The sequence below is a fragment of the Dromaius novaehollandiae genome, chromosome 3 (genome assembly GCF_036370855.1).
Source record: "Dromaius novaehollandiae isolate bDroNov1 chromosome 3, bDroNov1.hap1, whole genome shotgun sequence".
Classification (NCBI taxonomy): Eukaryota; Metazoa; Chordata; class Aves; order Casuariiformes; family Dromaiidae; genus Dromaius; species Dromaius novaehollandiae.
This window is the reverse complement of record NC_088100.1, coordinates 121,145,257-121,172,699: the sequence shown is the minus strand read 5'-3', so window position 1 is coordinate 121,172,699 and position 27,443 is coordinate 121,145,257. Positions and strand designations below refer to the sequence as shown.

The 27,443-nt window shown below is 40.6% G+C and overlaps 1 long non-coding RNA gene across 6 annotated transcripts in view; it reads left to right on the top strand.

Moving 5' to 3' along the window:
- Positions 1-11,587, top strand: part of LOC135327961 (uncharacterized) — a 41,907-nt gene extending 30,320 nt beyond the window's left edge. For 4 of the 6 annotated variants that reach the window (XR_010388647.1, XR_010388646.1, XR_010388649.1 and 1 more), the window contains exons 3-5: positions 4,999-5,065; positions 8,952-9,107; positions 10,892-11,587. This is a non-coding gene — a long non-coding RNA (uncharacterized LOC135327961). Of the gene's footprint in view, positions 1-4,998; positions 5,066-8,948; positions 9,108-10,891 lie in introns of all 6 variants that reach the window. The other 2 variants (XR_010388650.1, XR_010388648.1) reach the window with 2 other exon arrangements.
- The last annotated feature ends 15,856 nt before the right edge of the window (positions 11,588-27,443 follow it).

Genomic DNA, 27,443 nt, shown 5'->3' with positions numbered 1-27,443 from the left:
TTAGGAAAACATCATTTTAGGTATGTCAGCACTGCAAGGTGAAGGTGTGATCCTAGCATGAGCTAACGCAGTGGTGTCTAACGTGTGACTTCCATCTATTCCTCAATCCAGCCTTTCCACTACCCTTAAACCTAACCTTAGGGATCTATGGGCTGGCTGAATTGTTCTATTAGCACCACATATTGCTGCTTTCTTTTCCAAGACCCCCAGTCTGTCCCCATCATCTGAACAGCAGTATCTGTTCACCTAACAGGGTTGCGTCTGCATGTTAGATGACACAACTAGTTGTGCAGCCATCACATGTGATGAGAACAACAGCATTTTCATCATGTTTGTATGAGAGAGGAAGGGTCCCAGCACATGACTGCTGAATACATCAATGAGAAAGCAGGTGACCTACCACAATGGAGCATTTTTTTTATTGTAGTTTAGCTAGCATGATGCATCCTGGCAAGAAATACTCAGCAGTACAGATATGGTAGCAAACTTGACAGTGCTTTTGGGTACATAGCTTGAGCTGGCTCCTCATTGCTGCACTTCTATGTAGCTAAAAGCTGTTCTCATTTCTCCTGAGATAGACTTCCATTTGTTTGGATTTGGAAATAGCCTCATTCCAGCTTAGTTTTTGCTGTACATTGTTTCGTCTTGTATGTTTACTCTTTCATTTACTCATGTTTATACATGTCTTTCCTTTCTCTGTCACAGATCTGGGTTTCTATCCATGTTTATTTTTAAGTATTCTTATTTGAGTATTTCATGGCCTTTTTTCACTTACCCCTCTCTGAGATAAGTGTTGGCCTTCAAACCTAGGCCATTAAAGATGTTGTTTTCATGGCTGACCTCTTCACAATACAGTTTCAAATAAATGTGATGCATTTTGCCCTTTGTATTATCTGTGCACTGAAATGAAGTATCAGGGCAAACACTAGCCCAGTAATAAATTTCTTTATCTCAAGTGAAAAATGCAGCCAATAGCATGAGCAAGCATTCTTGAATGATTGTGTATTGGATTCCTATCCCTTTGAGGCTAATGAAATAACTTACAGAGCAGAAACAGTACAGCTAAGGGGCTAAAATCAAAAGCTATCCTGCTCATTATATGAAAAAAAATAAAAGAAGCTGTTCCAGGAGTAGTGGAAGCCCAGTTTCCTATGAAACTGTGTCCTCTGTCTCCCCTGCACCTTCTAGGGATCTTCATGAGACCCCTGGATCCTTCCAGATCCTCTAATGACCAGGAGGGCACAGGGCAGTCTGTGCTATTTCTGCTGTGGAGCCACACATGTGCTGATCTGTAGGCTAGCAATAAGCTGATTTGTACTGATTGGACAAGTAACCATCGATCCCACACCTTCAAGGAGATTTTCCTCAGCTGGGGGCACTAATTTAGGTCTCTTTCCTCTGTGAAATGACTGATTTTCACAAGATCTGTAGGAACTCAGTTATCCTCGAGACTTCTGCTTCTCCCCTGACAACTTGCATTGAAATGTGCCAGGAGGCTTGAAAGTTATTAGGGGGAGACAGATGAACAGACAGCAGCATGACTGCATAAGCCTCATTTCCTTGGGAAATCAAGTGGAAATGTTTGTGTAGTTTATAAACAACACAATATAGTTTGTGTCTGTCATACTACATTGAATGCAGTTGTTGTTGAGCTTGTACGTACCATTGTTGTGCTTCATCTCATCTAAAGTTTCCCAAAACACTGCTATGGAGCTTTCGTGATTTGCTTTCATGTATCTCATAGGAACATAGGACTGGAAGGGCCGTCCTGGGTCATTGTGTCCAGGCTCCTGCTGAGGTATATGAACTGTAAAAGTTGAAAGAGAAAAGTACTGTATAATAAACTTCTGGTTGGTACAGTGGGAAGTTAATGAGACAAATGAGACATTCCGTGTGGCCTGGCAAAGCTGGAGGCCGCAGCATGGGGCAGTTCCCTTGCAAATCCTGGGTCATTAGCTTATCTGCTGTCGCAACTGCAAAGAGGCTAGAGACGTCAGAGAATGAATGAATTTTCCCCTTTACAGCAAAGCAGTATGAAGTATACCCATTTTCTTTAGAGAATCCTGGGGAAATGATTGCCAGATTTTTTTCATGTATAAAGGGAGTCTGAAAATGTTAAACATGTTTACACAAAGAAGATTCTATGATCCATGGAATGGAGTGACATCGCTTAGTTTTTAGTGTGCTTGAGTGACAGCAAGACATGTTCGGCATTCTTTAGGTTTTTTCCTGAACAAAACAAGAAGCCAGAAATTTTTCCATGGAATAAGACAATAGGTTGAATGATAGCAGTTTCTTCTTATATTCAGGACACATTGGAACAATAGTATCAGATTATTTCTGAATCTAAATAATGCTAAAAAGAGATCATAATGATATAATACTAAAAAAGATCAATGCATGTGTTTTAGAATCTGTGCTGTTTGCCTCAGGACCTTAGCTGTGCACTGACTGTTGGTATTAAATATACTTCTTTAGTGTATGTAGATGTTTGCATGTTATTAGGGACACTTCTGGAATATTTATCTTCCAGAATATCTAGATAGTTTCAAATCTCAGTGCTGAATTGTCATCCACACAGAGTTGTAAAATAGGTAGCCATTCAAAAGAAGATAGAGTTTGAGGGGTTATTTGGCACTTTTTAAAATAGAAAATAAACAGAAAACAAAACAATCCTTTGAAAATCTCAGTTTTGGAATATTTATACTAGCTGTAGTCATAAAATAGAATGATCTTTTCAGAATGATTTTGAATCATTCACCTTTTTGCCAGTTGAGTCAATACGTAATTGCAGGGTTGACATTTAAAAAATTTTGGACTAGCTAGCAAGACCACTGACTTACTTCAGTGCTGCCTTTGGCTTGATTTGGCTTTGTTGCAGTTTTATACCTCTTTGCTCTTGTGTCAGGGTTTGATCCAGCAAGATAGCGGGTACTTAAGGCTAATCTAGTAAAATGCTTGAGGCGGTGAGTAACTTTAAGCATCTGAACAGTCTCTTTCACTTCGGTTACATTGTTTGTATCCTAAAACCTGAAGTGTGTGCTTAAATACTTCATGGGGTTCTAACATGCTCCAAGCTGAGCTCTGAGTATGAGCAGTATTGGCAATGATAAACTGAGCTGCATCAGCCTTGTGCTGTGTTCATGTACACCCAGATCTGTCACGGAAGTGTGCAGTGAAATACATTCTGTCGGCAGTCCATGAAATCATAATTAAAAAGATAAGGCTGCAGCTTTATTTCAGAAGATCCCATTCGCTATAAAAAATTACACGCTTTAGCAGAATTAGGCAGCTTTAAAAAGTCATTCCAGGGTCTGAATCATTAAACTTTGGACCTTTAAAGGTATTTAACTGTTCAACTTCTGACTGAATGAAAACTTATTTCTGGAATGTTGTAGGCACTTTTGTTGTTAGGTGTTTGGAAAGAGCCTAGTCTTTTAAACACTATGTTAATGCTTTCAGTATGTTAATTTTTAACAGTGAGTTTTTTTTCATTGAAAGCACATTTTCTGCCCAGTAGAATTTGATAGTGTTTTACATTAAAACTTTGAAGAGTGCTAAATTTTACAGTGCTAAGTTTGTTCATTCGGGCTCAGCCTTTAGAAAAAAGACTTCCAACTAGTAGGGGAAAAGGTTATTAAAAATCTGTCGCCCAATGGAGGGATCCAGACTGCTTTTCATTGCCAGGTTGCCCTTCATCACTCTGTTGGGATGGCTTTCAGCAGGTGTGACTCATTTGTATGACTCTCAGGCTCTCATGCTGCTGCGGGAAACCAGTGCACCATCTGGCTTTGGGTTTAGCGATCTGCCCGTTTCTAAGCCCACCTTATCCTTTACTCATCTAGTCTTACATCTAATCTTAAATTGCAAATATTATACCATGGTCAACATTCAGTGACCGATGATACCAGCCTGTTGTTGTTCCTCTTTGTCCAACCACCAGCAATTGAATCCCTTTCCCCAGGCACCTAGGTAGTGCTAGGTCTTTGTCATTGTAGCTGAGCAGGCATGTTGAGATTTCTGCACCAGTTTTGCTTTGGGTAGGCACATTATTCCCCACACTTTTGCCAGATCAAACTCAACATTGTCTTTGTATGAAATACTAAACACTGGCCAAGCCCAGCTTGCCTCATTCACCTCACTGTTCAAGTTTGTTGTCTTGGGTGGAACTGATACAAAGAGTGAAGCCAGCTGACCAAATCCTGTTCTCAGCTACAATTATGTAATTTATGCTGGCTCTGCTGAACACAACAGAAAAACTTGAAAATGAGTAGATTATATTCACTTCTGGGATAAGTGTAAAGGCAATTAAAAATTCTTTTTATCAGTAGGCATCACAATGCCATATAAAAGCACTTACATTGCTCATTATCGCCCTTTGTACAGTTGGAGAAACTGAGTCCCAGAAGTATGCTCATGATCCCACAGAGTGTCAAGGCTACAGCTGAAAACTCTTGTTTCCCTACCAAGTGATTTATTACTCAATTGTATTGTTTTTTAAGGGAAATACTTGCATGAATAAGGAACTGAATGAAGGAGTTGTGTATATACTTCACACTTGAAGGGGGGGAAATTTTTCCTGAAGTTTTGCCCTCTGTGTTTAAAACAGTTACAAATGATTTTAATTAGCAAGGGAGCATCATTTTAAGTTTTATCCCTGTGTTATATAAGCACAGTACTTGACAGCCCTATCCCAAACCAGTATTTAATATAGGCAGTACATTGAGCAAAAAGAGTATATTGCTTGAAGTTCATTACTATATTTACAATACTGCTTTCCCATGCTTATTTTAGGGTCATTTGGGAAAAAAGCTTTAACTCCAAAAAAATGAATGCTTTGCTATTCTGGGAGTTAGATTGTCACTTAATAAATAAATTTCTGATAATAAAAATTGGTGTCGTTTTGCTTGCAGGGACTTATTCGGAAGAAAGTTAATAAAAACTGCATGGAAAAACTAGCATCATAGCTATTTTTTTTTTTGTTTGAAATTCCTACAGGAAAGTTAGCTGAATGCAAAAAGTATCAAGGAACAGAGAAACATTCTACGGTCATTAAAACCCAAAGGTAAGATTCTCTGAGTAAAGCTACTGTTAAGCAAGGTAGCTCTGATGAACCTTTTAAATATCTGTTGAGAACAAAGACCTAACTGGCCCTGCTGATGGGAAAGTCATAATGTGCCTTTTTTTTCTGATCATTTTCTATTCTTTGTATGTGTGACAGATGTCAATGAAGTTGAAAAGTGTCTATTTCCCAGCAGGATGCTGGCTGTTCCCCAAAAAGCCTGGGCAGTTTATAGAGGCCCTAATATCTCCAAATCTTGAGTGAAGGATTTGTAGCGAAAGCATCCTGCAGGGCAAAGGCCTGCTGCCTTTGAATAGAGGGCAGCCAGCAGCTCAACGGGCCTCAGTGAGAGATGCCACTGTACCATCAGGGAAATTTGATTTATTATCTGAGAAATTCACCATCCATCTGCATGGAGAGGTCACAGAAGCAACTTACCTAATGTGAATCTGAGACCCCCATTATTTCCCACTTATTGCTACAAGCATGAAAAATTGCTCCAACTGAGAAAGTTGGGCATTCAAGACTTGTTGCCGTGGCTGAATTTATAGGAATATTTAGGAGCAATGCTTAGTGGTTTTTTTTTTTTTTTGAACCTATAAACTCCAACAATTTTCACAGGTTTTTGCTAATTAATGCCACCACTGTGGAAATGGAAGCAGTTCCGCAAACAAGCTGCAACAAATGGGATTTTTATTACTAGTGGAAAAGTCTAGGGAATAATTAGCAGGTCCACAGAGATCTCTTGATTACAGACATCTGCATTAGTAACGTCCAGACTCAAAGATCGCCGAGGGAAATGTTTAGGGATTTTCACCTTAGGGCACATTTATGTTGTCAGCTACACCCTTCAAACTGCAGTCAGACAAATGTGGGAAAATATTTTGTGAAATGTTAGACCAATGAACCTGATGTTGACTAATCTGGAGTAGGGAAACTGTCTTTGCTTTCTAAAGTACTGTCCAGCAGGCAAGACTTGTAGGTGAAATATTTTGATATCTCATTAAACTTGATTTCACAGAGATATTTCTCAGTGCTGCATTTGAGTTGCAGTGCATTGCCTAAGATGCTTTTGCAGTTATTGCTACTTTATTGAATAGGATGAAGAGGAAACAACAAGACTGATTATTAAAAAACCACATGACTCCTTGAAAATGAAGCACTGAAAAAAGAGTTCATGTCAACACAGGATTTATTAGCACAGGTTGAAGAGTAACTTGATTTGAGATTTTCCTGCTCTTGCCAAAGTGTTTCACAGTATAAATCATGGATCTACTTACAGAAGCAGTCAAGGTTTTGTCTTTTCTTAACAGTAGGATTTTAAAATGGCTAACAAAATATTAATTTGAGGCCTTTGAGGCAGAATTTTAAGCTGAGGGTTTTCAAAAAAACCCGCAAACACAAAACCAAATATATATATAGCATTAGAATGCAATTGCCCCAGTCCTAGGCTGTTTCCTACTGTAAGAAATGCTATATAAACCCTAACCAAAAATAGATTCCTCCTCCTGAAGAGGCTATACAGTAAAGATTTGGTTGCTTTTTACCAGCTGTGTCTGGATATAGAATTTAAAATGAATTACATTTAAAATATCTTTGAATTTAAAATACCTGTGACACAATGTAGCTCTTTCTTGAAAGAATATTCCTGTGATGGGGTTTGCACTCCCACAAGTCCTGTATCAGAGAATGCCCTTAAATATGTATTTAAACCCATCCTTCTCTAGGAAAGCCATTAAGCAAATGATTAATTTAAGATGCTTTTCTATCCCACTGGCATCATTTATCCTACTCACTGGTCAGGCGGTCACTTACAACAAAGTTAAGTACTGACTGGGCTTAATTCTGAAGCAAGGCTTCAAGATGTCACAAGAAGCAAGAGTAATTCCCCTGGCTTTTAAGCCTCCTCACACACGGTACATATGTAGGGCTGCACCCAGTAATGCACCAGCATATGAGCTGGGGATTAATCACCTGCACGGTACAGTTTATTCCTAAAGTCCTGAGTCGGTGGGATATGTTGAGTGCTTAGTGAAATCAGGTGGCACTTTAAGGATGTGGATTTGAGCTATCAGTTGTGCCCATGAGCAAATGTTTCTTTTCTCATACCATTCTTCAGAGTAGAAAATTGGGTTAGATACTTCCAAAGATCTCTGTTCACCTGGCTTTTCTTATGTCTCTGTGATGGAGTGTGGAGGTAGAATCAATGAAGGGTTAGGAAAGAAGGAGAATTCAAAATTGCTGAGGATACTTTTGTGCTCAAGCAACTGTAGAACCTGTATGATAAAAACTTATATATTCATGGGCATTGAGTATCAGAACCTGTGCTCTGCTATTTTCTGACTCAGAAAATTTACAGGGAGATATGAAGTAACTCCAGAAAGAGGTTTTTAATAACCTCGTTCTGACTCCTTACGAAGCCTTGCCAAGGGTTCTTGGAGACATCCATGATCACATATACCTTATTTGTCTCTGCCTTGGACACATGGGAAAGCTCTCAGAGAAACTGCTTCAGATCAGTGTTTACTGGTCAGGATATGGGCTGCAGTAATGCTGATTTTGTAGAACATGTGCACCCTTTTGGGTGCAGGTGAAAGGACACTACAGCTTACAGTGTTCTGCAGAGGCAACTTTCGGTTGTTACCAGCTAGTCTTTAAAACTACAGGCTATTCACATGTATAATCCAGATGCTTTTGAGCTCAAATTTGGTGAATTTTTCAGCTTTATTTAGAGAAATGCTTTACAATGGTTAAAGGTATAAGTATGTGGCATGTATATCTCCTGTTCAGAAATATGGTATAAATTCCTGTAAATAAGGTATTTAAATATAATGTGTTTGACTATTTTTTAATGAGCCTTGTTCACAGGCCCTGCAGGATTAATTAAGTTCCTAGATCTTATCTTTACTCTATTACACGAAAGGCAAAAACCTACAGGAACTGAATCCACTCAGAAAGAGCAAATAAACTAGCTCTAAATGATCACAAACTGACCAAGCTTTTCTGCTTCAGCTCACTGTATGCCTTCAGGCAACAGGGATTTAAAAGCACTGAGATTACAGGACCATAAAAATACACATTTACATTTACATGTGGTCACATGCAAAATTTAAGATTTAGAGAAAGCCACAAAGGGAATGTTTAACATAAGTAGCCAGGCACAAGCTGAATTAATGGCATAGCAGCCCCAGCAGAAACACAAGAAAAACATGTAAACCTTCATCTATTATTAGTTGCTGTAGTCCACACTCCAGAGCACAAGGACGCATGGTCATTAAAGTCTGTTCTTTTCCACTAGTTCTTAAAACTGCCATACGAATGTGAGCTGGGCAAGTGCTGAAGCATAGTGAATTCACATGTGAGAGTCCTTGTTTCAAATTTGATTTCTTTCTTGAATGACTAAATCAGTAATAAACCCCCAAAAGCAGCCAGAACCCCCTCCCAACTGTGAGATTGTCCTGGAGGAGTCTCCTAGCTGTCTGTGCGTGATGCCATGATGCTCCACCAGGGCTGGCAGAGGGCTGCGGGCCATGCTTGTGCGAAGCACATCTCCTCCTTCCCTGCTGATGTGAAAGACACACAGCCCTGCAGCACCTGGCAGGCATGCAGACCTTTTGCACCACGTCTTGCACAGCTGCCGACAATCCCTGCCTTCCAAAGGGCAGGGCTCCATCATAATGCAGTGCAGACATACTTCTGCTGAAAGATCTCGGGAACCAACTGGATCTTTTTTTCACACGTCTGTACAGCAGCCAGCATGCTGGGTTTCAGGATTGGCAGCTTGTTAGCTTGGTGGTGCAACTGCAACACGAGTAAATGCTAGGTGTGAGAAGAAACAAGTTTTCTTTTTATTTATTTTTTTTTAACCTTGACTCTTTTGTCTGAGCAGGGAGAAGATAACTTTTCGGAGGAGCATCCTGCAAATAAGCACTAGAACAGTTCATTTTAAGTAAATCTGAGTTCCGATTGTGTAATCATGGATCTGCTCACATACACATGCATGCACCAAAAGAAACTGGAAGAGTTGCCGGGGGAAAGTAATGAGGTCTGCTTGTCTTGTGAAAACTGTGTTGTATTATAATATAGCAAATGATGGAATGAGGATTTCTGATGCAGGGTATTATTCAGTAATTAATTTCAAATGACAGATGAGTTTCAGAAAATAGTTGTCCAGTTGCAAGTATTTTTCCCACAGAAGTATGTTTGTTTAGTTCTTTTGCCTATTAACTCATCACCTTAGGCAGGGTCTGTTCCTCAGCTGGTCTAGTTTAGTATAGGAATGGAGATCAGTAGTGGCACTACTTCATACCAGCCCTGTGTTTAGAGGGCTAATTGTTTAACCTTGCAAATTGGAACATACTGTGTTATTTGTATCACAGTGGTAGAGAGCTCTAGCTATGGACAGAGACCTTACCATGTTAGGAACTAACATAAAGGAGGGGAAAAAAAGGACATTCCCCTATGCATGCACTTTTTTTTTCCTACCTAATTAGACTAATTAAAATCTGTGGTGTTACTGGTGTGCTGAAAGCTAAGCATATGCAGAAATCCTTACAGGATGGAGAAATAAAGATGGATTGTAAGACTGAGAAAAGAAGAAAAATCAGAAGGTCATGTTATTTTATCTCTCAACTGGAGTTTTCTCCTAGGATTTGTTATGATTTACTGTCATTACATATTATGTAAACAGTCACTGTTTCCATGAAGTAGGAGGTCCTGTTAATCTTCTGAGTAGCTATTCAGCATTGTTTGCAAGCTTAACTAGAGATATACATCCTTACTGTAATAGAATGATCAAGAGTCTGTATACCCTGTAGCCTCCAGTTATGGCTCTGACCCTATAAAATGTGCAGGTGGGATCTCCCTATTAACAGTCAGCCAGTAAGTCTGCCAAGGGAAGTCTGAGACAGTTTCCCTGCTTCGTGCTGTTTTTGCCTCTGTAGTGGATGATCTCGACTCATCCACATCAACAACTGCCTAGCCCCAGGGCCCATTAAAATACTCTGGAAAGATGCTTTTTTTGAGCTTTAGGAACTGAGTGAATGGCAAGTATTTTAAAAAATAATAATGAGACGATGAAGCCTCTCTCCTCCGACCCACTTCTAAGTCCTTTACCAATCTGCATCCTTACTTCATCCCCTTGCAGCAGAACCTGTTGCCAAGCCATATAGGCTGTCCACACTTTCAACAATGAAGGCAAAACAACTCTAATAAATGAGTTGCCTGTAATCTTGTGGGCCAACTGACTTTAATCTCTCAGGGTCCAGTTTCTGCCTAAATGGAACCGAATACTCTGTGAGATGCTGTTCCCTTTCCAGCTGAATGTAGGGTTTTTATGGTACTATCGAATCACTTCACCATGACACAATCCTCCCCTCTCTTCAATTTACTGAGGACTGTGGGACTAAATCTCATCTGACGTTTCTGGTAGAATGTGAGACACCCCACAGTGATACCTTTCAGGGAGGTCACAGAGGCAACAGAGTTCTTCAAAGCAATAAAAGAAAAATTTTAAATGGGAATTTGAAAATAATAAACCCCTTCCTTAGGCCCTATCTGTTTCATAAAGGTGACATTTAGAAGGATGTATTTCCTCAGTTTACTCAGTTTTGTGAGTCTCCATTAACTCGGAAAAGCTCAGTTGAATCCAAATCCTACGTCAGGTATAAAATTACAGATTTAGATATAATGAGGACTGTTTTTTCTTGTTGAAAAGACAAGACCCTGCCTTTTCCAATTTGTTCCCTCACGCCCTCCGTAGTGTCACTGGTATCAGTGGGAGTCTTCACAGGATGTCTGAGAGTAATTTATTAATTCTTTTTTCCATAGACAGGTGTGCTTCTGGAGTGATTCTCTCAGCACTGCCATTCCAATGGAGTTTGCAGTAGGGTCTCCGTTCATAGGAGTTGCTACACGGGAGTTGATCCTGTGGTCGTCTGTCATGTCATTAGGACTTGATCCAGCTAGATGTCTGAGAGGAGATGGTAAGAATTCCACAACAGGCCTCTGCACACCCACTTAGTTGCCACACATCTATATATCATTGGTTTCTGGAAAACACACTCCTGTGGTGAAAATGCCATGCACCTAACGAGGTAGGCCAGCAGCTCTCTGACTGTCCATCTGCTGGTCTACCAGATTAAACATTACCCCTTGTGTCTCCTTTCAAGCAATGACTTTTCTCTGAACTAAATATGGTTCTCAAAGAAGAACATTTGTCATATCTGCACCAGATACACTACCAGACAAGTGGTATAGATGGGCAGGATGGGAATTTAAACATAGGACTGGCAAAAAGTATAACCTATTATTTTGGTTATTTTTTTTATGTGATTGCTCTTCACTGGTAAATGAAGCAAAATGCAGAATTACAGTAAGATGATTACACAATGCTAGTGAGTGAGTCCTGTGTGCATCTGCTATGTGAAGGAACCTCGGCTGTTGGCTGATAAAATCTGTCCAAGAGACAAATACTTCATGGAGAATTTCTTCCACAATAAACCTTGCAGGTCCTTGTGTCTTTCATTGCTGTTTCTACTCTAGTCTGACAATATATGTTTGTTTGTAGATATTGCTGAAATTTTTAGGTTCTATAGATGGGTAAGTTTGAGCTGCATGAAGGTTTTTTTCCTGCTAACAGTGAGAGGAATATTTGAAATAGATATAAAAACTAGGCAGTCAGAGGCATATCTTTATTTGTTTCTTTAGGATTTCATTTTCCTGATAGTTTCTGAAGTTATTCGTAACTCCCACTGAAGCCAGTAAATTCCTAGTCCTTCACGGCAGGAAAGGCACTGAAGTCAATGGGAATTATTTGTATCCTGCAGTGGGGGAATAAGCCTCCTGGGAAACTGTGACTCTCCTGTTTGCCATAAGCAATCCATTACTGTACTGTCAGTGGTAAATCATTCTGGTATTTGCAGGAATCACTATTATTATTTAAGTGTACTTATGCTTTCATCATCTTTCCTTTCTAATATAAAAGTGACTGATGCCACTTACAAAATGATGTTAATATATAGATTTCTACTGACACTCGGTTTAAGGCTTATCCTTCATTGCCTGTATTATAGCACTTGTTGTCCTGAAATTCCATGTTATGTCCAAGCCTGCCACAAATCTCCTGTCCTCAGAATTTCACCCATTGTTCGTGAGAATTTCAACTTCTGGATAAATAAATATTTTGGGTCAGGTCTTAAAAACACAGAAGTCCTTATTCGCATGTTATTTTTGGAACATGCCCATGTCTTAGTGGAACTCTCATACCACAATAGCTGATGGAAGAAATAGAGAAATGTAACTTCATGTCTTGGCTTTGAGAGTCAGAGGGGAGGGAAGGGGAGGAGATGGGAGAAGGAGTAGACAGATTCAGTGATAGAGCTTTCCCTGCAGAGGAATAAAAAGGGTTTAGTAGTGACACTGAGTAGAACAAACACAGCGTCGAATGCATGTGCCTTCCAAAGAGAGTTAAAAATCATATCAGGCTAAAACAAACTTATACAGAAGCTGAGGGGAGTTGTCACAAGCTGAACTCTCCACATCCTGTCCCTCTCAGCCTTTTTTTCTGGGAAGAGATATACCCTCTCCCCCAACTCTCTTCTAGTTCCAGAATGGAGAACTTGGGCTCTGAACTTTTTATTCATGGTTGTCTTCATAAGCATCTTAACTCCTAGACTGTGAGAGTAAATTCATTGTTATTCTTTTAATTATCAGTCTCTTCCTGTATTGCCTGGTGTAAAAAAAAAAAAAGTTTGGGCTTGGCTGCCTTGATGGGCCTATGTTGAACCATCCTCACTCCCCAGGTATTTCACTGTTTCCAGTTTCCAACAGCACACAACTAGAAGAGTTTTCTAGAGGGGGATTCTTCCTGTCTTCAGACTGAAAGGTTATGTGGTACTTCACGGACAGAGATAGTTTGGGGCCTTCTTTAAATACTGGAATTGGAAATTGATCTGGGAAAAAAAAAGAAAGTGTAGACAAAATCTTTAGTATAAAGTGTTTAACTTTTTATGCCATGAAGAGAGATAAGGTTTTGTTAAATATATTCATTTTAACAGGTGCTTTTGACAGTGCCAAAGATCTTTTCCATGCTCATGTTAGTGAACTATGTCTCATATTACCACATTCTTCGTTCTCTTCCAGACCCCTTAAAATAAGAGGGTAAAGAGTGACTTGTCAGACACCCAGAACAGGCTTCTGAGACTTGAAAAAAATCATGAAGAGAAAAAATCATGTAATTGGTGGAAAAGCAGAGGGTGTTTGTATAGAACTGTGGTCACTGTGGGCTGAAGTTCTGCACTTTCACCCTGTGAGTGGGTGCCTCTGTGAAGTCCCAGAGAAGAGATCAACACAGGTTTCTAGTCACAGAAGGGACAGGCTGTTCAAGATGGAGGCTTTTCCACCTAATCAGCAGAGCTTGGCAAAATTTTAATGAAGGCAGGTACAAAGACTTGAGTAAGGGAAACTCTTAAAAACCTTTAAGCTGTCTATGCAGACAATTAAAGAAGCACAGCCTGTTGATTCTCATGACAACTGAAGAAAAAATTTATAAAACAGAATGGGTTTAGGTCACAAAGCTTATAGTTTATAAAAGGCAGCCTACAGTTATAAAACGCCCTGCAGTGACTTTAATCATGTGATTTATACACTGCTAATCCTTTAAAAAATACGAAATGGGAGTCAGACATATGATCGAGCCATTATGTGTTATAAACAGCCATAGGCTGATTGACTTCCTACTGGAGAGTATTCAGCGCAGTTCTTTGCCTCTCTTATCCTCCCAACAGCAAGGACCCATGTGATTAAATGCTACATTTCATAGAACAGTGAGATTCTTTTGCATATGTTTTGTGCAGTTATTATTATTTTGCTCCAGGCAGCTTTTCAAATGCTTGCTGTACAGGATTATAGCAATATGAAATCCAGCAGTACCCTAGTGATTTGACACTTGATGCTTCCACTGTATTATCTCCTGTCAAACACTAACTCATTCATGGGGAGGCTGTGGAATATTGATCAGAGCACAGAATCATTAACGCAAAGTAGTTTTCCACATCCTGCCACATGGCTGCTCATGCAGTTGATGTTCAACTTTGGCAGTGCAGCATTCTGGATGTCGAAGTCTATTTTAATCAAATATTACCAAAGAAGGGCCAGATCCTCAGCTTCTGCAAATGCCTGACGCTTGCTGATTTCTGTTCAGCTGCACTGATTTTTCATTCTCTGAAGAACCTTATTTCTGAAGCTTATAAATTTAGATAAATGCTAGGTCTTATTGCTGAGCTTTCCAGTGATCAATTGGAAGCCTGAGGTCCCCTGGCTCCATCTGTATAATAAACTGCAGATGCTGGATGCCTCTCCACATGATGAGCTGTCAATGTGTTGGATAGATGAGCTGTCAGGAAACTAAAGAGGTTTCAGGTCAAACCCTTCCTTGATTTGTTTCCTTGATCAAAAAGAGGTAAAAATGATTCCGTGGAATATCTTGATTTTTCGAAATCAGCAATTTTTCAAGCCAGGATCAGTTCTAAGGGAAGTCAGAAGCTCCATGAGTTCAGCTGAATTTTGGAGCACTGCTACTGTACTGCATTTGAATGGCGAGGGTTTTGGGGCTTGGTGGCAAGACATCGCTTGGTTGCATTGCTCAGACAGCATGGTTCAGCCGTGAGTCATGAGGCAGTAAGGAAACAGGGGGAGAGTTCAGTGGGTAGATGGAAAAGTTAGTGCTAGCAAGTACTCATTTTAGGATCCCTGAAACACTTGGCACTGCAGGATTTTAATGCATGTGGTTATGGGGTCGGTCGTACATGGAAATCAGTGAATGAAGTGGTAGGTTTAAGTACAGAATGTTAATATAACAGACAGTGGATATGTTCTTTGGAGTTTCCAATAACGGACTGATAGAGGAAAATGTGGAACAGATTTGTTATTGTGCTAGAGATACTCATTTCAAACACTTTGCTCTACTTTGATTTCTAACTACTGCTGTCTTACTTGATCACAGCAAGAAAGAATCCATGTGAAGAACCTTGAGTAGGTGGAGGTGGATCCTGCTGCTGTAGAACTCAGTGAGAGCTATGCTGTTTATTTCATTAAAAGTTAGATTAGGCCTTTAGGAATAGAGAGTTTAATTACTACTAAAATGGAATGTGTCCAGCCCACAGATTTTTTCCTCAGCTTTGAAAATCTCTCTGGTAAAAGCAAAGATCTTTTAAAACAGAACAAAGCATTCACAAAAAGCATAAAAAGTTCCATCTTTAATTCTCTTCTTTAAGCACAAAGGTGGCCCTAGCAGATATGTTTAATAGCTAGCAGCCAGGATATGGTAAGTCTCACAGCCCTGCTTTTGGGCTACTTGACAGCAGAAGAGAGTTCCCGTGTGAATGCTGAGTGCTCCAGCTAGCTCTGTCGAGCCAATCCATTTCTTCAAAGACTAGACAGTGCTGAACTTAGTAACGTGAAAAATGCAACTTTTTAAAATTCTATTTTAAGTCCACAGCTGGATTTTCAGTCAATTAGGGTGTTTCTTTTCTTACGCTTTCTGGTTAAAATATTACCTTAAGTCAACCAACTCATGTTTTTAGTCCACTCTTAAAATATGGAAAGTTAAGGCTGCATTTTTATGAAAGTTCAAGAGCAAACTTTTCTTTCTGATTTTTGTACAGCATTTCTGCAAATGAATAGTGATCAGGAGCTGAGGTTTCTTTTCTAAGGATCTGCTGAATCATGTTAGGATGGAATAATCAGCCAAAGTATCAATTTTAATGTCAATGAGATCTTGCAAGTCCTCCAAATAACTGCAAATTTCAGTTCAGATTGTACATCCATCTGAAATGACACTGATTTAGAAAAAATATATTAGCATTAACATAGAGCTCAAAAAACTTTGGGGGTCAAAATTAGCTTCTGGAACTATATTTTGTTTTTCTATTACAGGGCACACAATGTTGGTCTGGTTTTCCCAGGGTTTCAGCTGAACTTTTTGCCAGCAGGCAATTTGAGATAGACTGCATTTCAGATCAGTGCATTTCCTTATAAAGCACTGAGTGAAATTTTTTATCTTCTGCTACAAACTAGTATGTTGTAACAACGTTCATTCTGTAACAGTACATGTCCTTGAAATCCTGGCCAACAGTGCATGGGCTATACCTATTCCTTTCCCTCTGAGTAAAAATTAAGTGTGAAAGACGGCAGATGCATATATAACGCTGGGTCCATATTCTAGTGAGACTGTTGATGTCTCTTAGGAAGTTCACACTCCCAGCATGCCTCAGCTGAACAGCTTGCTGTAAAACTGTGCGTAAGGATGAATCCTTGACACTTCTGACATAAATGCCACTTACCACACCATCACTATTCTCCTTATTTATGGTTGGCTGCCAATTTTTCGGTGATACTGCTGTGGTGTCATCTCCAGGTCTCAGACTTCTTGCTTTGCCTGGGATCAGGATTTTCTTTCAATGACCAGAGATTGTGTCTACACTGAGACTTTCGTACTACAAAGAGTATACTGTATTTTGAAAACTTGCTTACGCATCTGGTCTGGGACAGTTTTTTTGACTGATAACTGAGTGGCAGATGGAATGATTGCATGGCTTTGGACTTGGCATATATGGGATCTGGTCTACAAGGATCTGACACAGGTTTTATTGTGGGGTTACAGAAAAGAACCTATATACTGCAGCACTCTGAAATGGTAGTTTGCGGTGTTAAGACTGACACTTGGTAGTACTTTGCTTTGTTTTAGCTTTCTCTGTAAATGGCCAGAAATCACAGGGTTATGATTTGTAAGGCTCAGAAACACAAGAGGTAATAGATATATATTTCTATATCAAGTTATAGCCCTATGTTAATTTCATGTACCACAATTTAAAAAAATAAAGAGGGAGAGAGGGGAGAGAGAGAGAGAGAGAAATCAACCTGTTCTGTATTAATTTAGGCACCAGAATATTTGGCTACTAGTGATGTTCCTTGTCCCAGGCACCTACACCGTATTTTAAAAGAGAAATGTCTTTGAAGGTAAGTCCAGCTCAGAGGTTTGTGTTTGTGTGTAATGGGAGCATTTTAAATGACCTTTAAAAGCAAGGTTAATAGCTACCTATATTTTGTCATTTCCTGAACTATGCAGTGTGGGGATTATGAAGTACAAAGAGATTATTATCCCAGATAATTGCTGGAGATAGAAAAGGTGAGTATGGATCCTATGTCCCATAACATTGCTGAAGAAAGGAAAACTTGCCCATTTTAAACTCTCCATATTTAAGGGCTGCTGAGCTGAGTAAAGAGGAACAGACTTTCACTCAGTAAGTTTAGGATTTTATTCTTAGAAATAAACAAAAAGATCCCTGTAAGGCCATGTCTTCTGTGGGCAAAAGTTCATTCCTTATAGCTGGACCATCTTCCTAAAAATGCACTTTTAAGATAAAAAACATCATACTACATTTTGAACAGCTTTTTATAATGAAAAAATGAAGAGAATTCCAGTAGTTTAAGTCCTGTGATGTTGCATTTCAAAAGCAACATTAGTTGTAATTAAAGATAGTTAAAAATAAAGAACGTTTCACTTCATGGCAAACTAAATGTTTTGCTAGTTCTGAAACTCTTTTTCTGAGTAAATCAACGAAGGCACTTGGCTGTTGCAATGCCGAGTGTAACATTTAAGATTTGGGAAGTCGCAGCCTGGACTTCCCATATCAGGCCCGAGGCACGTTAGACAGCTGAGAAAGAGATTCAGATAAGCCAAGACACTGAGTAGAAAACTGCTGAAGTTTAAATTCCTACCTCACTAGAAGGAGATGGTCATCTGTGCTTGGGATTCCCTTTTTTTTTTTTTTTTGGAGATACCTGTCTAAACTGAATATACAAGACAACAACAAGCCCATTCCCTTATATGGTTATTTTGCGACTGCTGTTCCATTTGATTTCCTCATCTAGATAAACTCACATTCTGGCTGAGGAAAGTGGCCTTAAAATGAGCCTCAGTCCAACTTTTCCTCTGCACAAAAGGCTTCCTCCCTTCCCTTTTGTAAGTGAACACATTCCCCTGTTGAGGTTCCTACCTTTGAATTATTGGAATATCGGGAAGGTGCCTTGGAGCATACAAAACGAAACCTGTGAAACCTGTGATTGTATGTACTCACTTGTTTGTCTTCACTCAGTCCCACTGGCCCTGTCTACTTTGGAGGTCTCCTGGGCCTTCCTATTCCACAGGTGCCCCACACAGCTTTCAAAAGGAGAAGATTGCCTCTTCTGTCAAATCTAGGAACTAAGGGCCTTGAGGGACATAGCTGTCTTTAAAGGTCTTTGGTGGAAAGTCTGGAGCTGAGGATTGAGGCAACTGCTAGAGAGGAGGGATAATGTAGTGTTATGGTGGTTATTCGGGACTCAGGCGTCAGTTCCTCACCTTACCACAGGTTGCCTGGTGTTTGTAGCTCTCTGTTTCCCCCCTGCCCAAGAGTAGTACTTTCTTACCTTGCCCATAGAAATGCTTTTTTAAAAGGTTTGATTTGCTCAGAAACTTGAGTGGTTGGGGTCTTATAAGTTCTTGGGTCATAGCACTGGTGTTTCTCACATTGCTGGATACTCACTACTCTTCTGGCTTGAGAAGGTAGTGTCCTTCAGTCTCTGTGGCACACTTTTTACAGGCCTCAGCTGTCTTAAAGTCTGTCTGCCTTTGGCCTTGAAGTTCATCATGGACCTCCAGAGTACCCTTCCAGCCACCCTGGTGCTGGAAGTATGGACTTTCCCAGGGCTTGGCCTTGTGGGCATCCCCAGTGATAATTAAGGGACACAGACAGCTGAGGCTCAGAACACAAAATCTTTGCAGATCTTAGCCCCAGTCAGTCTTTACGTTGTAGAACACAAGAAACAGGGACATCCTGTGTAGCTAGATGCAGTTCACACAGGCAGAGCTGCATTCCTCCCTGTAACTAATTACCTTTTTTCAACTTTTGTCAACTGTATTCTGTTACTTAAAATGATCTGTGTTTGAAGCCTTCTCTTCCCTTTGCCAGGTGACCGTCTGAGCAGCCCTATCAGAGGGTCAATACTCCCTGCATATTCTCCCAGGTGATCAGTTCCTTACTTATAGCCCCATTTTAGCTGCTGCTTTAACCTATCCGTTGTGTAGCACAGACAGACCTAATCAAATAAGACCTAGCCAAAGAGACTGTTGTTTTAAGTTGTACAGAGAAACCACTTTGCCATGTTCTTCCCTCAAACACACACCTCATCAATTCCTATGTTGCAATGAGGATCTCTGGAAAACAGTTGCTGAGTTGAATAGCAAGCAGCAAGAATAGCCGAGTACACAGCACTTCCTTTTATGTTTCACAGAAATAATACCAAAATCTAACATGTTTTCCACACTTTGAAAGACTGAGGAGGTTTGCAACAAGGTTGTAGCTGCTAGCATACATCTAGAAAAAGAATGGCATGTGGGGCCTGTTTATCCTCAGTGCTATTCTGTAGCGTCAGTCAGGGTCTCAGCTCTTTGTGGCCACATGAGCAATGCTCAGACTGACTGACGCTACAACATCTCAGAAGCATCACCCATTCAGTCTGGCTACAGACCTTCTCTTCACAGGCCATACACTCTGTTCTTTGTGGAATAAAGCAGGGCTATGTCCAGCCCTGATCTGAATGGAAAAGTTGAGGGAGAGGAAACAGCTGTGTACTTGCATGTTACATGGTCACAAATACATGACTCCTGTCTCACTGGGAAGCAAGACCCTCCTGAGTGTCCCACAGGAGGAGAATCTCTCCTTCCACCAGTAAATCAAAGCATGGGTGGGTGAGCCTCTTTATTTTGGGGAAGGGGTGCAACACACCTACTGCAAGACTCTGGAATAGTAAAAGTCATACCTTCTTAGCATAGCCACTAGAATAGGATAAGGTAGGGAGCTTTTTACCATTCCTTCTCTGTAGTTTTGGTGTTCTTTCTGTCTCTTTCATATATTGACAAGATAGATCACGAATACGGAAAAGTTAGTAAAAGTGCTCAAAATGTCAACTTATTTAATGTGTTACTGTGGGGAAACCAAGGCATGGGAAAATACTGAATTTAATAATGAAAGATAGTGAAATTCTTAAGGAAAAAATGTAGGACTCTGCATGCCAGGGCTCTGCAGCCCTCCCTGACCCTGACCGCTTCTTGGACTTCCTCCCGGCCCAGGCCCAGGCCCCCATTTCAGCCCAGGCCAGGGTCGTTGGTCCCTGCCCCGCAACATTGTAGCAGTGCCAGGCTCCAGCCCTGCCACAGCCCTGCCTGGCCATGGTCCCTCCTGACCCTGATGCACGGGCGACTGCCTGGCCTGGTCTGGCCTCAGCCCTGCCTTGTCACCACAGACTTGTCTGGCGATCAAGACTCTGGGCTGCCCCTGGCTGCAATCCCTGCACCTGCCCTGCTCTTCTCACTCTGGTACTGTGGGAAATGGCCATGGCTGGTCCATCCCCTGGCAATTTATCACGCTCAGCTCCTGGTCCCTTAGGGATCAGCTGGCCCTCGCTGTGCTCTGACACTGCACTTCCGTTCCCTTGTTCCATGGGCTCGGCTGAACTCCTCATTCTCAGGCTACAAAGTGCAGCTTCAGCACTCCAACACATTCAAGCTGTTGGGTGCATCCTTTCTGGTAAGAGGCACTGCTTCTCTATCCCCATCCGGAGCGAAGGTGCTGTGGCATCTTCATAGTCTGTGTATGCAGTTCATCACAGGTGCCTAAATTCCTCCTCTGTGAGTCAACTTCCAGGAAAACAGTGCATCAGGAATTCCAGATGGCATGTGAGCACAATTCAAGGGAAGGCGTATTTGTTATGTCTTCAGTGTATTCATCAGAAAACTTCTCGAGAATGTTTCTGCTGTTCCAGCTTTGTTAATTTTGCCTGATTATTAAACCATCAGTGTTTATAATCCTGTGGGTTGCCGAACAGCGAACAAGCTTTTGGCATAGTCTTGTGTCGTTCTTTGCTTTACGCTGGCGAGTATTTAATTGTTCGGGAGTTAGTCCAATGTACACTGCCCTTCCCATTATTGATCACTAGAGCAGCCAACATGTTTTGCAACTGCCTGTTTTAAAGACCGACAACTGCATTTGAAGTGTATAGTCTGTATTTTGTCAGCTGCAGCAGGGAAACATCGTTGGAACTGGATCACATAATGCACAGACCTGATAGATGGACTCAATTAAATCAACAATAATATAGCAGTTGGCACACTCAGTGTAGCTACTCTGATCCCTCTCTAAAATTTTTCCAAATCCTTTTTATTCTCCAAGTCTCTGATCAAAACTTTAGGCCCTTTATAACCTTAATTCAAACATCACTTCAGAGGTTAACACATTTGAACTCCCAAAGCAATGCTTTTAACTTCTATCCTGTGGTCAATAAGAGGCTAACTCTATCTGTAAACAGTGTCAGATGGTGTCTCACACGTTGCACTTAAGAAACCTTACTCCTGATAGTTCCTTGACCTTGTTGGCCTTGCAGACTGGGCAGCTTAAATGACACTGAACAGGTTACCAACAGAGAGATCACATGCTTGATACTGTAAAGCTGACAGCACACTGACAGCGCTAAGGGTGTGAGGAAGGAGGCAGGAGAGCATCTGAGGGAAGTGAGCAATGAAGTCTGACCCAAAGCGCTAGGTTAAGATAATTATAGGATATTTGTATGACCATATCCTGTATTTTTCTGTTGACCATGTATTAGCTACATGCATATTTTCTAGACAGTCCTTAAGGACATCTGTTACTGGCAGTTACTCTTTCCCTTTTGTGCCTGGTAGTGTTGTAAATTACAGTAAGGTTAGGAATGACTTGGACCAGAAACCATAATACTGTAGAGCAACACCCTCACTGGCAAACAAAAGGCTGGATCTTCAGCTGGTATAAATATGGGAGGGTTGTGTGACATCTGTGGGTGTTCAGTCAGTTTGTACTAGCTGAGGATCTGATCCAAAGAGGCACGAAGGGGAATTCGGCATTCAGTTCCTATTGCAAATCCTCTAAAAGAACAATGATTACAAGCATGGTAGAACTGAAATCGCATGAGAGGATTCATGTTCCCCAATTTGGCTCTTTGTTTGAAGGCACCTGGTTACTATCAGTTGTGAATATCAGGAGCTGTACAGCTGACTATAGCTGTATAGCTAACTCCTACTGTAGATGCAGCTCCATTAGCAATGCTCTGTTTCATACCCTTTTATCAAAAGCTGTGCTAGAACACGGATGGTTTTGGTGCTATGTAAGTAAGTCTTCAGAGGGGTCCTCTGAAGCCCAGCTGCGTCCATCAGGATCATTTCTCTTCGTGGACCTGATAAATCTAGGTACGCTGATACAAGTCTGTATTACATGTGCAGTCTACAATCTATTTCTAGGCTCTTGAACACATGTAGTATTTATTACACATGCCCCTATTCCACAACAGCATACATTTTTCCATTATATATTGTGGGAACAACTTGAACATGCAGTACCAAAAGTTTACATACGCTAAGCTGGTGGGAAGGATTAGAGTAGGAGGGGGAAATATTTCTGACATGCTGACATATTTCAAAGGCTACCATCTCTTAGTGTTCACAACTGCAAATCGTTTGATCACTGAGTTGTTATAGTTCAAGTTTGTAGAGAATGATACTGTGAAAATGATTAATCTTTTTTCTCTCCTTCTCTTTCTTGGGCAATCTGAAGCCTGTGATCTCTTCAGATTTAGTTCGTTGAAATAAATTTAAATATCCGAGGGACTATATGACAGAAAAGTAGTGTTTTGTTTCTGAGCTGAAAATACTTTAAAATTGCATACAGCTCTGTCTGTCTATGCATGGATGAAGGCAATGAACATGGCAAAATCAGACACTCAGATTTCATAAATGATTGAACTGAGATTGGTTAAAGACAATCAAATCTTGAATCAAGGGCTTATAATGGTAGCTATTAGATAAGCCTAAAATAACAAGCGGGAGAAGCATGCAGTGATTGTCACCTTTTTTCTAGTAAAAAATTTGAAGATGCCTACTCAAGATGAAAAATATTTTAGATGTTTGTCCCCCCTATTTGCTACCTAGTATTTGTTATGGGCTGTGTTACAATGGTTACCATAACTTCAGTTATTCCTTCTTTGAATATAGTTGCCCAGAAATTCTTTCTATACTTAATGCTGTCAGAGGCAGGTAAACTGTTTATACAGCTGATTCCTGTTTAGTGGGTATAATGTTACTGTTATTTATTTTGTAGGAAAACACTGAAGTTTTTGTTTAGCTTTGAGTTTATTTTCTTAGGGAGCAGCTGAAAAGTTTAAATAATAGTAAATCTCTGTTTTGTTTTTTCCAGATATTTTACCTATGGAAAAACTCATTTCCGAATAACTTAAAAAATGTTTCCTTGTGGGAAATTTTCAAAGACATAACATTTGGCTTTGCTGTTGCACGTGTCCCCAAAGTTTTTACAAAATCTTTTTGAAATGTCTTCAATTTATTCCCCAAATGGAGAAGCAGCAATATTTTCATCACCTGATTAATTTTTTCCATGCTATTCATGACCAAATGACAGCTTCATTGATCAATTCTTTTGTCTATAAACATAGTTTAAACATCACTTTTAAATGGAAAAGATAGACCAAACAATCTGATAAGGATTCCTGATTGTGTACACTGCTTGTCTCCTTGTAATTGCATAGCTCTGGACTCACTGGTTGCGGTACCTTTATTATTAATAACAGAAAAAGACTCTCCATTTTGTGTTTCTGTAATTTATCAGCTGCATTGAACTTGGCATGCAATTTTGGAACTCTTTGGCTTTAGCCTGTACCTAGGTGATCCTTGTCTCCAACTCCAGCCGCACTGCTTTTTGCTGAAAGGACACATGGAACATCAAGATGCGTTTCTGTTCCGTGTCGTGTGGGCGTGTTCCGTAGTTCGCCAGTAAAAGGTGTATCCCAGTGGAGTTTAGCAATCCTGAGGAGAGGGCTGTTGTGCAAGCTGTTTTCTGAGGAAATAAAAAATACCTGCCTGTAAAGACTGACAATCGAAAGAGGCGAAGAATGAGAGAAAAGTGTTGCTGTCACCCATTTGTTTATAGAGTGGTACAGTACAGAGAGTAAATAATCCATCTGTTTGTTGATACACAGGAGTCCTATGTCAGTATTTAAAATTAAACCCTGGTTGGGCTAATCACTTAGTTATAGAACCATCTTTTCTCTCTTGGGTGTATTTTTTCCCATTCTTCCATTTTGAAATAGCCTAACTCAGGACTAAAACCAACATGGCAGGAACTATACAGACGTGGACATTTGAGAAGGATTTCGGTCTTTCCCTAAGTGTTTTGATGTGTCTTTGGGAGGGTTTTTGGATTTTGAGCTCAACTCTAATGAACACTGTGAACTTGCTAAAGAAGAGAGCTCTCTTTTGCCTTACCCTTGCAAAGGTTAGAGCCTGACCTAGGGTAGCTGACTTCAGTGCCTCTCTGCTAGTGTGCGCTCAGAGGGGATGGGTGAAATCAAGTAACAGCAGCTGTGTACAAACGATAGAGATAGCCTGACTTCCCCAGGAGGGGAGGAAAGTTTCAACGAGCCAGGAAAAGTGTCAAATGTTCTTCTCACCAGGGAACTCACAATAAACACTATGACAGTCCTTGTCCCATGTAACCTTGCTGCTTGAGAAAATGGAAAGTACCAGCCATAAGCTGGCCTGGAATTCCCCACTTGATGCCTTAAGCATTTCCTTGATGAGTGGAAGACAGATTTGACTGTCTCTATCTTTGAAAGGTGATAGAAATACTCCAGAAAAGCATGCCCCAGTTACATGCATTAATGTCTCAAGGAAAAGCCAATTCTCAGCCGAGGACCCTGTGCAGACAAATCTCCCATCAAAGTGCAGAGCATAAAACAGGATAACAGGGTCTGACATGAACAAGTGATAACTAAAGGGAGATAGATACCTGCAGTGTCTCCTGAACTTCCCAGTGTCTGTCACTAAGAAGTAAGGGCTGTTCAGTGGATGAAACTGCTGTCACTGAATCCCTGACCTCAACAGATTTTGCCTTCGTTACATAAGAGTGCTGCCTCTAAAATAAGAAAGGGGAAGTTATTGTGATCATTTCTGACAGCTACATGCAGGAGTTACATAGGAACATTTGACCTCTAGTTTTTTTGAGCAGCGAGGACTCAGTTTTACACACTGGGCCTTTGGAGAGAGTATCCATATTTTGCATTTAGTTGTGAAAACTATGGTTTATACACCTATGTAAAGATCCAGAGAGTATATTCGTATGTACTGTATAGACACCTAAAGTGACCAGTGCTTCTTATTTTTCCTGACGTTTTACGTAAAAGTAAGAATGAGCACAAATACCTATTGAAGATGTGGCTATCCTACCTCTTTCCTTTAGTCTGCGAGAGAGTTGCACTGGAGATTGATTAACCTAAAAGAAAAGTCATGGGACCTGGCCCTGGTGGTATAATTCAGTATAGATATGAATGTGCATCAGTTCAGCATCTGATCCCTGCTGCTAAAAGAAGGGGTTTATGTCCACCAAGGGTGTGTAACGCTTCAAAATTCTGGCAAAAGTCAGGAGGTTGGTTTTGGGGCAGAGAAAATTGTTGGAAAATGTGAATTACAGAAGCAGACACAAGTGTGTGCAACTTTAGAGATAAAACTCTTCCCTTTTTTGGATAAAATCTCTTGTTCAGTGTTAGAAGAAAGCAGCTTTTTCTGAGATGTTTTGCCGTTGTCCTATGTCGTATACCAGAGAGGCTGGCTCCGAGTCCAGGACCTGGGCAAGGCTTGCTGGGGCACACTTGCAATTTCTGGTGCTTGCCTCTGCTCTTCCACAGGATCTCCAGAGAAGAGAGATGGCTGTAAGAGGGATCCCACCAGCCTGTTCTACCTGTTATGTCCCACTGAGATAGTTCCAGATGTGGGCAGTACTGCATTCTCCCTTTGAGATGCAGAGACTGGGTCCGCATTAAGAGATTCAGTAGGTAGTGAAATACAAATGCATCGGCATGCGTGACTTGACAAAGTTGAATTGCTTTTGGTGAAACTGTGTGGGTTTATAGCAGCTGAAGAACCAGCCCAATAGGACATGAAGAGCTTCCTACTGCAGATGAAGCAATTCACCACCCACTTCTATTCTTAGCAGTTGAAGGGTTTTTGAATCAGGAAGAATGGCAAAATTGACTTCCTTTTTGTTGGGCTCTGAAGTAAAAAATTGGCTGTTGTCATGAGCAGTGTTGAAAAATACCTCCTTCTGATTTTGAGAAAATACATAGCTATTGACTTGTGTTATTTACCAGTGTATTAAGCAGCCTTTACTGATGATGGGAATATGTGGAATGCTAATATAAGTTAGGTTGAGAGATTAGTTTAGGGAAATAACGTATTTCTGAAAATTATTTGATAGCATTGTAGTGCCCTGCATTACAATATGATATGAGCTGGGACTGAGAGCCTGAGAATGTGAATTCAGTTTGTGACTCTGTCACTGACACTCCGTGTGACCTCAGGGAACTTGCATAAGGTCTGTGTGCCCTGTTTCCCTTTTGTTAAAGGGGAGAAAAACTTTCCGTTTCTCATGTTTGCCTGTTTAGATTCAGGGGCACTCGTTCTGTCTGTACCGCACCTAAAAGAATGAGGCCCAAGCCTTTTTGTGAGGGGCCCAGGGCTTTACCATAGCAGTCATTTTAAAAAGAATAAATTCTGTTGATCTGGAATGTTGAATCCCAAAGCAGAATTAGAACAAGACAACTCTGGGCTTGTACACACAATGCTGCTTTTTTAATTACTACTTCAATCATTCATTATTTTTAAAACTAAATGCAATTATGTTTACAAAATAAATAACCGCATATTTCCTTGTCACCAGTAAAGCGCTAAAATGACAATAAAGGAAATCATGTAGAGCCCTTCTCTAGGGGGAGATCTCTCTGAGAGGGAGTCACAGAATTACGTCCAACATTTTACCCTTTATTGATCAGTTTAAAGCACAAATGCTTCCTCCTAGTTCTCACAGTTGTAAGAACTTGGTGCTGCTGTGCTCTGAAGTACAAGGGTGTAGTTCTTCTTCTGCACCGCCGCGAAGTGTTGGAAGTTCTTTCTCATGATTTCCCCGGTCCGTGCGCCCACAGGCATGCCTCCTTGCTGTGCGTGGGAGTCTCAGCTCCACACCGCTCGAAACTGCATTGCCAGTGATCCAGCAAAGTGCATGTGTTCCCTTGTGGTCTGGGTGTTTAAGAAACACATCTTCTTTCTCTTCAGAGCTGCAAAATAGCTGAATAGGGCGACCTGCGACAGTATATCATGAGATTCCCTTGGATTCACAATCAGCCGTCTGCCCTGGATACAGATGGCAAGGGATGAGGGTAAATCCCTGAGGGTAAAGACCCATATGCC